The sequence below is a fragment of the Chiloscyllium punctatum genome, chromosome 44 (genome assembly GCF_047496795.1).
Source record: "Chiloscyllium punctatum isolate Juve2018m chromosome 44, sChiPun1.3, whole genome shotgun sequence".
NCBI lineage: Eukaryota > Metazoa > Chordata > Chondrichthyes > Orectolobiformes > Hemiscylliidae > Chiloscyllium > Chiloscyllium punctatum.
In genome coordinates, this window is record NC_092782.1 from 41,175,988 (window position 1) to 41,188,522 (window position 12,535).

A 12,535-nucleotide genomic window follows, 5' to 3' on the forward strand; every position below is an offset into this window, starting at 1 on the left:
GTTTTAGGTATGCCCTCCTGCATTCTCCATTGAACCAGAGCTTATAACCTGGCTTGATGGTAATGTTCAAGTGGGAGATAAGCTGGAGTTTGTGGATTGTGTTGGAGTACAATTCTGTTGCTGCAGATGCCCAATCTTGAGTTGCTAGATCTGTTTGAAGTCTGTCTCGTTTTAGTGATAGTGCCATACAACATGGCAGATGGTGATCTCAGTGTGAAGGCAGGACTTTGTCTCCACAAGGACTGTGCAGTGGTCACTCTTACTGATAGAGTCATGGCCAGATGCATCTGCAGCCAGCAGATTGGTAAAGATGAGGTCAAAAGGGTTCAGAAAAGATTTACAAGGATGTTGCCGAGGTTGGAGGATTTGAGATATTGGGAAAGCTTGAATAGGCTGGGGCTGAGGGGTGACCTTATAGAGGTTTATAAAATCATGAGAGGCATGGATTGGATAAATAGACAAGGTCTCTTTCCTGGGGTGCGGGAGTCCAGAACTAGAGGGCATAGGTTTAGGGTGAGAGGGGAAAGACATAAAAGAGACCTAAGAGGCAACTTTTTCACGCAGAGGGTAGTACATGTATGGAATGAGCTGCCAGAGGAAGTGGTGGAGGCTAATACAATTGCAATATTTAAAAGGCATCTGGATGGGTATATGAATAGGAAGGGTTTAGAGGGATATGGGCCGGGTGCTGGCAGGTGGGACGAGATTAGGTTGCGATATCTGGTCGGCATGGACAGTTGGACCATAGAAATAGGGTCTATTTCTATGCTGTACACCTCTATGACTCTATGAGTCTGTAAGTAATCTGCCATTCAGTAAGATCATGGCTGATCTGATTGTGGTCTCAACCCTACAATCCCACCTACCCACAATATTCCACCCTACCTCCACCATTCTCTGGCGAAAGGAATTCCAAAGACTCACTACCCTCAGAAAAGAAACTTCACTTAATTTCACCTTAAATGGAAGACCCCTTTTATTTACTAAACGGCACCCCCTAGTTCTAGATAGTCCCACAAGGGCAAAAAGTTTTTTTAGTGTCCACCCTATCAAGTCCCCTAAGTTTACATATTTCAAGAAGCCAAGAACATAAAAACATAGAGGAATACAAATTAGAAGCAGGAATAGATAACTTAGTATCTTCGGCCTGCTCCCCCATTCAATGCGATCATTAGTGATCTGCTACCCCAACCTCATATTCTTGCACTATCCCATATCACTTGATGTTGTTAATATGTATAAATCTATTGATCTTAGAGTTAAATATACTCAAAAACATCATTCTGGGACAGAGAATTAGAAAGAATACTTTCCATTCTTCTAACTCCAATGGATACAGGATCAGCATATCCAATCTTTCCTCATAAGACAACATAGCGATCATCAGAAGTCATTGTCACACAAGTCTCAGAGGCCCACACAGCCAGTAAGACAATTAGAGGGAGCACTGGTGTCCACACGCTTACATTTTTTCTAATGACCAAGTGGAATGATATTGAGTAGTATCTGGAGATTTGTAGCGATTACTTAGGTAGAACCACCTTCCATGTCTGCCATGGTAGTGATTGATTCAGACATGTCAAAAATATGCCCACCCCCAGACCCATAGTGAATGACTCATGTCTGCGCTCTAAGACAAAGGGGTTCATGCACGGAACTGAGAGTGGGGTGATAGTGGGGCTACAAACTGGATTCTGGGCTGAGGGATCTATGCTGGAATCTGTTATGACAGGGGTGTCTATGACAGGGCTCTGTGACAGGGTGGTTCTGTGATGGAACAAAAAGAAACAAAGAGCCAAGGATGCTGGAAATCAGAAACAAAAACAGAAACGGCTGGAAAAATTCAACAGGTGTGGTAGCATCTGTGGAGAGAAAGCAGGATGAATGTTTCAGGTCCAGTGACCCTTCTTCTGGACATAGCAATGTCTGGTTTCGGTTCTGTGATGGAGTCTATCGTAAATGAGCTGAAACTCTCATAGTTTATTGGGACAGTGTTGGTCTAGAGCAATCTGTTGTGACAAGCTGTGTCTATGACAGGGAATTCTGTGAAGGGTTTCGTGATAGTAAGGTCTATATTTTTAGGTTTAATAGAAAAACTTTACCCGGAAGGTTTCTGCTGGGATACTTTGGGCATTTGTATTCTAGAACATGTCATGGTCAGGCCCAGAGAGTGGAATCTGAAACTGGGAAGTTCTATGAATACCAGGTGAAGTCTAGAACAGTACATCTTGTACATAAGTATTTTTAAACATTTGTATGAGCATTCCTATGCATGTCTAAGCTAGTATGTATAACTGTATGGGAGCATATGTACGCATGCTTTTGTACATGTAAAACGTCACAAAGTATATCTAGTGGTTAACTAACCTCTCACATTGCTCCTGACCTGTTGCATCATTTTATCTGGTTGGCCACATCCTCCTGATCCTCTGTCATCCAGCTGCGCAGCCCTGTATTCACATGGTTCCAGGAGAAAGTGAGGACTGCAGATGCTGGAGATCAGAGCTTAAAAACGTGTTGCTGGAAAAGCGCAGCAGGTCAGGCAGCATCAAAGGAGCAGGAGAATCGACATTTCGGGCATAAGCCCTTCTTCAGGAATGAGGAGGGTGTGCCAAACAGGCTAAGGTAAAAGATAGGGAGGAGGGACTTGGGGGAGGGGCGTTGGGAGTGCGATAGGTGGAAGGAGGCTAGGTGAGGGTGATAGGCCGGAGAGGGGGTGGGGGCGGAGAGGTCGGGAAGAAGATTGCAGGTCAAGAAGGCAGTGCTGAGTCTGAGGGTTGGGACTGAGAAAAGGTGGGGGGAGGGGAAATGAGGAAGCTGGAGAAATCTGCATTCATCCCTTGTGGTTGGAGGGTTCCTAGGCGGAAGATGAGTCGCTCTTCCTCCAGGCATCGTGTTGCTATGGTCTGGCGATGGAGGAGGCCAAGGACCTGCATGTCATTGGCGGAGTGGGCGGGGGAGTTAGTGTTCAGCCACGGGACGGTTGGGTTGGTTGGTGCGGGTGTCCCAGAGGTGTTCTCTGAAACGTTCCGCAAGTAGGTGGCCTGTCTCCCCAATGGTTCCATTCTGGAATTCTGTAGCGATTTAGCCTTGCACCTCTCCTCTTAATCATTTACATGCTGCCTCCCCAATGTCTTGAAATGATAAGACTGTGTGTTTGCCTGACATCCAGCATTGATGTGCAGAAATTTATGTCAACAAATTATTGAAATAACCCAAAGGCCTTTGGTCCCTATCACAAGCTCCATTTCATAGTCACTGATTCCACTGCTCTGCAAGAAAATGTCTAGCTGAACTAAACCATTTGCTCCACTGCTGTTGTATTTGACCCTAAGCTTTTGGTATTTTCTTGTCCAAAACTTATTTTTTCTCTGTCCAACTCAGTTCACCCACTACTGATACCTTCTAGGAGTGCTTATCTCCACTCACCCCTGGGCATTCCATTCTCATTTTTCACCTTCCACAAGCTTGAGCTTATTTAAATCTTCGTTTCCCATAATCTAGAACATATCAAACACTATTCACTCCGATTTTGCTGACCTACATTGGGTCATAGTTTTGCAATACCTGACTTTAATATTCTTATTCTTGTTTTCAAATCACTCCATGGCTATATTGCTTCCTGTGTTGGTAACCTCGTATATCACAACAACTTAACAAGAGCTCTGCACTCCTTCAGTTCTGGCCACTTGCTCGTCCTGTTTTAATTCCTCCAGAATTGGCAGTTGTGCTTTCAACTCCCTAGACCTTAAGCTTTGGAGATCTCTTTCTAAATCTCTGCGCCTCTCTCTCCTCCCGTAAGACAGTCTTTAAAATTCGCCTTTTTGACCAAACATTTGGTCACCTTTCCCACTATTTCATGTGACTCAATGATTTCCCAATTCAGCTGTGAGGAACCTGGAGATAGGGTCCTGTGTTAATAATACAACATCAGAGCAGGTTTTTGTGATTGTTGGTACAAGCTGGTTTCTATGTGCTCTTGCAGCTCTGCTTTTAATAGTTAAGATTTGGTGCAAATGTAACCAGATTCTTTTAAACTGAAGATAGCAGCCAAATTTCCTTGAGTTAATTCACTTCAATATTAATGCAATGTTTGGAAGGTTAGAGCATTCATGAGTTATTTTGTTCCTGGGGCATGTGATAGAGAGTTAGGGCATGTGAGATCGTTGTTGGACTTATTGCGTGGGTCATTGACTGTCTCAGGCTATTAGTTAATTGTTGTTTGTGAAGAAGACAGACCTATCAGAAGCAAAATATTTTCCAATTTCTATTGGGTAACAAGTTGCTGAGACAGGTAACTTGATGTTAGACTGATCCAAGTCCCTCCCTTTCAGAGCTGCTGTAACAGGCTCCAGCTGGTAAAATCTCCATCTCCATATAGCTGTTACTAGGTTTAATCCCAGTTAATAGAGTAAGGGATTTGGGAAACATTCAACTATTGACATTTCTAAAATTTACTGAACCTTGAGTGCGTTACAGTCATGCAGCAGCTTTTAACCAACTTCCACAAAATCGTAAGTTAAAACAGGAATTTGACCCCACAAACTTTAAACACAAAAACTCCATGTTCTAAAGAGAAACTTTAGGGACTTTCCATCTCTCGATTTATCAGTCTGTCTTGCTCATTTCCTTTACGTTTCTGACAGTACAGAGGGAGATTTTTGTGTCTAACATATGCTGCAGCAGTCTGAGAGTGTTTGATAAAATCATGGAGAAGGAACTTTATTCCGAATCTAATCTGTGTTGCAAATTCCCTGGGAGCATTTGATGAGATAGTGTAGAGTTCCATAGTTACATCAAATTTACAGCACAAAAACAAGCTATTTGGTTCAACTAGTTATTGCCTAATCCTAATTAGGGCTTCACATAAACCTCCTCTCAACCTACTTAATCTAACTCCATTAACATCTCCTTCAATTCGTTTCATTCTCGTGCTTTTACTTAGCATTCCTTCAAACTCATCTTTGCTGGCTGACTCAAATTATTCACTGCAGTAGTGATTTTCACAATCTAATGACACTCTGGTTAGTATCATTTCTCATGATTGTACATTTAGATTTATTAACAATCATCCAATATTAATGGTCACTAAGTTTAGAGTTGCCCACATGAGGAAATATCTTCATTACATGCACTATCAAGTTTTACAAAGCTCTTTTTAGGTCACCCATCAGTCTTCATCTTTCTAGAGAATACAACCCACTTTGTACAGCCTTTCTTGTTTGCTATAACCTCCCATTTTTGGGATCGTCCTTGTGTTTCTGTTCTGCAACTTCTCCAGTGCCTTTCTTTCCTCTTTATCAGCATGGACACCAGAACTCAATGACTCTAGAACTCAGATGTGACTGAAGCTTTTGCAGCCATCTTTCGCCAGAAGTGCTGAGTGGATAATCCACACTAGCTGTTTCCTGAGGTCAGAACATCACAGATTCAAACAATTTGATAAAACAGTTGGTGAAGGCATGGGATACTGGGAAGCCTCTGTGTCATACCACCATTCTGGCAGTAGTAGTGAAGATGTATGCTCCAGAATTAGCCATGCACCTCGTCAAACTGTTTCAGTCCAGCTACAACATTGGCCCCTGAATGGAATGTGGAAAATTGCTCAGGTAGGTCCTGTTGACAAAAAGAAAGAACAATCTCGTCTGGCTAATTTCTCATTATTAGTCTACTCTCAATCATTTGCAAAGATTTGGTAGAGACCATCGGCAATACAATCAAACAGTGGTTACACAGCAATAACCTGTTCATTTGTGCTCAATTTGGGTTGTACCAGGGATTTGGATCATGATCTCATTATGGTCTTCGATTAAGCATAGACAAAATAGAATGTGGCATCAAGGAATCAATGGGAATCTGGAGCAAATTTCTCCACTGGTTAGAGGCATACCTAGCACAAAGGAAGGCAGGTTGGTTGTTGAAGATAAATTATCTCAGTCCCTGAACATTTAGTCTATTATATCTGCTTACCAGATTCCTTTCCTCTAGTACTCCAGTTAAGACTCTTATACCAAGCCATTGGTGACATCCTTATTTTCCTATCAAAATGCACCATCTCGCACATCAAAGGCAATGTGGTGAAGATAATATATTTGGATTTTCCGAAGACCTCCAAATGAAATATCACATAGTAGATTCATGCAGAGTCAGGCAAGCAGGCAGTTTTCATCACTGAACCTCCCACTGTCAACATTCTGGGGTTACTATTGACTAGAAACTGAACTGGACCAGCCATATAATTATATGTGGTTACAAAAGCAGGGTAAAGGCTGGGAATTCTGCAACAGGTTACTCACCTCCTGCTCCTTAAAGGTGATCCACCAGAAGGCACAGGGCAGAAGCGAGATGCAATATTCTCCAAATGCCTGGATATGTATAGCTCCAATAGCACTCAAGAAGCTCAACAAAATCCACTTGATTGGCATCCCTTCCATGCCAACACACAGTGGCAGCATTGTGTACCATCTACATGTGCAGCAGGGCCTCCTTAGATAGCAGTTTCTCCAAACCTAGAAGAACAAGGCCAACATATCCACATCTACCTGCCAACCAAGCCACTCATCATCCTGACTCAGAATTAAGTTGCTGCTTTTGTACTGTAGCTGAGTCAAATCCTAGAACTCACTCCCCGCTAGTGGGTGTACCTAACAAGTGGATCACACCCAGCGTGCCATGACAAGCTGAGAAGAGTGCTGTGACATTTTCAGGAAAGGCACTGCTTTACTGGAATATCAAGGCTGTCCTTTTGATTGCCTCCAGAACTTTGGTATTTATTATTGAAGACAGTATCTGCTGACACTAGGCGCTCCTATTGACTGTCTCTGCACCAGCCTCTGGAGCTGAAAAATGTGTTGCTGGAAAAGCGCAGCAAGTCAGGCAGCATCCAAGGAGCAGGAGAATCGACGTTTCAGGCATAAGCCGTTTTTCAGGAATGAGGAGGGTGTGCCAAGCAGGCTAAGATAAAAGGTAGGGAGGAGGGACTTGGGGGTAGGGGCATTGGGAATACGATAGGTGGAAGGAAGTTAAGGTGAGGGTGATAGGCTGGAGAGGGGGTGGGGGCGGAGAGGTCAGGAAGAAGACTGCAGGTCAAGAAGGCGGTGCTGAGTCCGAGGGTTGGGACTGAGATAAGGTGGGGGGAAGGGAAATGAGGAAGCTGGAGAAATCTGCATTTATCCCTTGTGGTTGGAGGGTTCCTAGGCGGAGGATGAGGTGCTTTTCCTCCAGGCATAGTGTTGCCATGGTCTGGCGATGGAGGAGGCCAAGGACCTGCATGTCCTTGGCGGAGTGGGAGGGGGAGTTAAAGTGTTCAGCCACGGGGTGGTTGGGTTGGTTGGTGCGGGTGTCCCAGAGGTGTTCTCTGAAATGTTTCGCAAGTAGGCGGCCTGTCTCCCCAATGTAGAGGAGGCCACATTGGGTGCAGCGGATGCAGTAAATGATGTGTGTGGAGGTGCAGGTGAATTTGTGGTGGATATGGAAGGATCCCTTGGGGCCTTGGAGGGAAGTAAGGGGGGAGGTGTGGGCGCAAGTTTTGCATTTCTTGCGGTTGCAGGGGAAGGTGCCGGGAGTGGAGGTTGGGTTGGTGGGGGGTGTGGACCTGACAAGGGAGTCATGGAGGGAGTGGTCTTTTCGGAACGCTGATAGGGGAGGGGAGGGAAATATATCCTTTGTGGTGGGGTCTATCTGGAGGTGGCGGAAATAACGAAGGATGATACGATGTATCTGGAGGTTGGTGGGGTGGTAGGTGAGGACCAGTGGGGTTCTGTGCTGGTGGCGATTGGAGGGGCAGGATTCAAGGGCGGAGGAGCAGGAAGTGGAGGAGATGCGGTGGAGAGCATCGTCGATCACGTCTGGGGGGAAATTGTGGTCTTTGAAGAAGGAGGCCATCTGGGTTGTTCGGTATTGGAATTGGTCCTTCTGGGACCAAATGCGGCAGAGGCGAAGGAATTGGGAATATGGGATGGCGTTTTTACAGGGGGAGGGTGGGAGGAGGTGTAATCTGGGTAGCTGTGGGAGTCGGTCGGTTTATAGTAAATGTCCGTGTTGAGTCGGTCGCCCGAGATAGAAATGGAAAGGTCTAGGAAGGGGAGGGAGGAGTCTGAGACGGTCCAGGTAAATTTGAGGTTGGGGCGGAAGGTGTTAGTAAAGTGGATGAACTGTTCAACCTCCTCGTGGGAGCACGAGGCAGCGCCGATACAGTCATCGATGTAGCGGAGGAAAAGGTGGGGGGTGGTGCCAGTGTAGCTGCGGAAGATGGACTGTTCCACATATCCTACGAAGAGGCAGGCATAGCTGGGGCCCATGTGGGTGCCCATGGCTACTCCTTTGGTTTGGAGGAAGTGGGAGGATTGGAAGGAGAAGTTGTTCAGAGTGAGGACCAGTTCAGTCAGTCAAAGGAGGGTGTCAGTGGAAGGGTACTGGTTGGTACAGCAGGAAAGGAAGAAGCAAAGGGCTTTGAGTCCTTCATGATGGGGGATGGAGGTGTATAGGGACTGGATGTCCATGGTGAAGATAAGGCGTTGGGGGCCGGGGAAGCGAAAATCATGGAGGAGGTGGAGGGCGTGGGTGGTGTCCCGAACGTAGATGGGGAGTTCTTGGACTAAGGAGGACAGGACCGTGTCGAGGTATGCAGAGATGAGTTCGGTGGGGCAGGAGCAGGTTGAGACAATGGGTCGGCCGGGGCAGTCAGGTTTGTGATTTTGGGCAGGAGGTAGAAACGGGTGGTGTGGGGCTGTGGGACTATGAGGTTGGAGGTGGTGGATAGGAGATCCCCTGAGGTGATGAGGTTATGGATGGTCTGGGAGATAATGGTTTGGTGGTGGGAGGTAGGGTCATGGTCAAGGGGGCAGTAGGAGGAGGTGTCGGCGAGCTGACATTTAGCCTCAGCGGTGTAAAGGTTGGTGCACCAAACTACCACCGCGCCTCCCTTGTCTGCCGGTTTGATAGTGAGGTTGGGGTTGGAGCGAAGGGATTGGAGGGCTGCATGTTGCGAGGGTGAGACGTTGGAGTGGGTGAGAGGGGTGGAGAGGTTGAGGCGGTCAACGTTGCGGCGGCAGTTGGCTATGAAGAGATTGAGGGCTTGGCACACATTCCTCATTCCTGAAGAAGGGCTTATGCCCAAAACGTCGATTCTCCTGCTCCTTGGATGCTGCCTGACCTGCTGTGCTTTTCCAGCAACACATCTTTCAGCTCTGATCTCCTCACTTTCTCCTACAAGCCTCTGGAGCCCTCCATTTGTGGACTGCCAATACCGTGCACACATGGAGATTCACATCAATTCAGTTGGAAACAATGGATGCACTATGGAATTATTTGTCTCACTGGAATGTGCTTTGATACTGAAAAGATTGGGAATCGCTGAGCGATATCAGGCAGACTTCAGCAGTAAGAGGCAGATGACTATCACATTCACAAAGGCAACGATGGATGGGTAACAACTATTTGTTTAATATTTATTCATAAGAAAAACCAAAAAGGAGTCATCACGTGTGTAAGTTAGCTCACTGAGCTGGCAGATTTGTTTTCAGATGTTTCGTCACCGTGACTAGGTAACATCATCAGTGAGAGTCTCCAGTGAAGTGCTGGTGGTATGTCCCGCCTCTCGATTTATAGGTCTTAGTTTCTTAAAGGAATAATCATGTTGTTGGGAATATGCTACAGGCCTCCAAACAGCCAGAGAGGAATGGAAGAGGAGGTGTGTCGGCAAATTTCAGAGAAGTGTAAAATGGGTAGTGAGTGACAGTGGGGGATTTCAACTTCCCCAGATTAACTGGGGTAGTCATAGTGTGAAAGGTATGTTTGAGATTATAAATGAGAGAGGTGGTCCTGGACTTAATTTTAGGTAATAAAGCTGGGTAAGTGGTTGAAATATCAGTAGGGGAGCAATTTGTGGACAGTAACCATGACCCTGTTAGACACAAGATTGTTCTGGAAAAGGGCAGGGATGGCTTGAAATCAAAGTTCTACTCTGGGGAAAGGCTGATTTTAATAAAAGTGAGTTAAGTAAATCTGTTTTAGAGCAATGGGAAGAATTCAAGAAGGAAATGTTCCAATAAGAAAAAGGATAGGATCAACAAAACCAGCAAACCCTGAATATCAAGGGATGTACAGGATTGGATAAAGACAAAGAAGAAGGCTACTGGCAAATACCAAGGACTCAAAACCCCAGAAGCCCAGAGGAGCATAGAATGTTCATGAGGGAACTTAAAAAGGAATTTAGGAGAGCAAAAAGGGGGCACGAAAGTTATTTTAAAAATACATTGAGGCTAAAAGGATAACTAAGGAAAGAGTTGGGTCCATTCAGTATCACAGGGTTAATTTGTGTGAGGTGCTGGAAGACATAGATAGGGTTCTAAATGAATACTTTGTGTCAGTGTTTACTAGTGAGAGGGATGATATGAGTATAGAAATCAACAAAAAGTTTGTGATATAATTAAAGAAATTAGCATAGACAAAGCAGGGGTTCTGAGTGGTCTGGCAGGCTTAAAAGTAGATAAATATCTAGGGCCAAATTAAATGTATCACAGGGGCTTTTAAGGAAGCAAAGGAGAGAATAGTACGAGTAGGGGCGATAGTTTTCAAATTCTCTCTAGCCAATAGGAGACGTGCCAGAGGACTGGAAGACAGCCAATGCTGTACTGTTATTCAAGAAGGGAACAAATGAAACTACAGGCCTGTCAGTTTAACCTCAGTGGTGGGGAAACTATTGGAAGCAATTCTGAGGAACAGAATTAATTTGTACTTGGAGAAGGTAAGACTACTCAAAACCAGTCAGCATAGCGTGAAAAGGGGAAGGTTATGTCTGACCAACTTGATTGAATTTTTTGAAGAGGAAACTAGGTGTGTAGAGAAGACAATTCAATTCATGGATGTCTTCTTGGACTTCAGCAAGGCCGCATGGCAGACTGATAGCAAAAGTAAAAGCCGATGGGATCAAAGGAATGTTGACAAATTGGATCCAAAATTGGGTGAGTAGCAGGAAGCAGGGGGTGATGGTCAGGAATGGGGGGGAGCGTTTTCATGATTGGAAGCCCATGTTGAGTGGGGTCCTGTGGGGATCAGTGTTGGGGCCCTCGATGTTTTTGGAATGCATGAATGAGTTAGACTTGAATGTCGGAAGGTTGATCATTAAGTTTGCAGATGATATAAAAATTGGTGGGTAGATAAATTCTGAGGAAGATACCCTGAGATTACAGGAGGATACAGATGGGCTGGTCAGATGGGCTGATTACTGACAAATGAATTGAATCCTGATAATTATGAGGTGATGTCCTGGGCCAGGACAAACAAAGACAAGAGAATATGTGATGAATGGTAAGATACTGGAAGATCAGAGGGACTTGGTGTGCATTTCCACCAGTCCCTAAACGTAATAGGACAGGGTAAAATGGATAAAATTCTTAAGAAGACATATGGCATATTTGCCTTTGTTAGCCGAGGCACAGAGTTTACGAACAAGGAGCTTATAATGCAATTGTACAAAACTTTGGTTAGATCACAGATAGGGTATGGGAATCAGTTTTGGAATCCCCATTATAGGAGAGATGTGACTGCACTGGAGTGCATAAAGGAGACTTACTGGGATGTCACCTTGGCTGGAGAGTTGGTTATGAAGAGAGATTGGATAGGTTGAGGTTGTTTTCCTGGGAAGAGAGGAGACTGAGGTGGAACATGAGTTGAGATGTATAAAGTTATGAGGGTCATAGACAGGGTTGACAGGAAGAGACTTTCCTGTTGCTGGAGGAATCAATGACCAAAGGGCATGGATTTAAGGAAAAGGGTAGAAGATTTAGAAAGGACGTGGGGGAAAGATTTTTTTCACCCAGACGGTGGTGGGAATCTGGAACTAACCGCCTGTTAAACTGGCATAAACTCTTGTAACATTTAAGGAATATTTAGATGTGCACTCGCGATATCAAGACATACAAGCAATAGGCTAAACAATGGGAAATAGGATTAGAACATCATGATTTGACTGTGCAGACTTGTTGGGCTGAGAGACTTTTTCTGTACTGTAGACAGTATGACTCTACGATCTGGGCATCATTGGTTGGGTTAGTATTTATTCCCCATTCTTAATTCCCCAGAGGATAGTTAAGCATAAACCACATTGCTGTGGGTTGGGAGCGACATGTAGGTCAGAGCAGATAGGATGGCAGATAGGATAGATTTCCCTCCTTCAAGGCTGTTTAAAAAATCAGTTTGATTTTTTAGCAAATTTAAAAGTAGCTACATGTTTGTCATTAGGCTTGTTTCTTAACCCATTGTTATATTGAATTCAAATTTCATCAGCTACCATGGTGAGATTAGAACCCAGAGTATTAGCCTGGGATTCTGCATGATCAGTGCAATGTCATTGCCATTCTGTTACTTCCTCCCCTGAAATGCTGGCCTAGTTCAGCCTAGAATCCCAAACCCAATTAATGAATAAAAAAAAGCAGATAGTTATATTGAAATGCATTTACTAATTGTGCCCCACTCTGCACACATATTAATTTTTGTTGTATTATATTCAGCTCAGTATTGACCGAATCCCCCA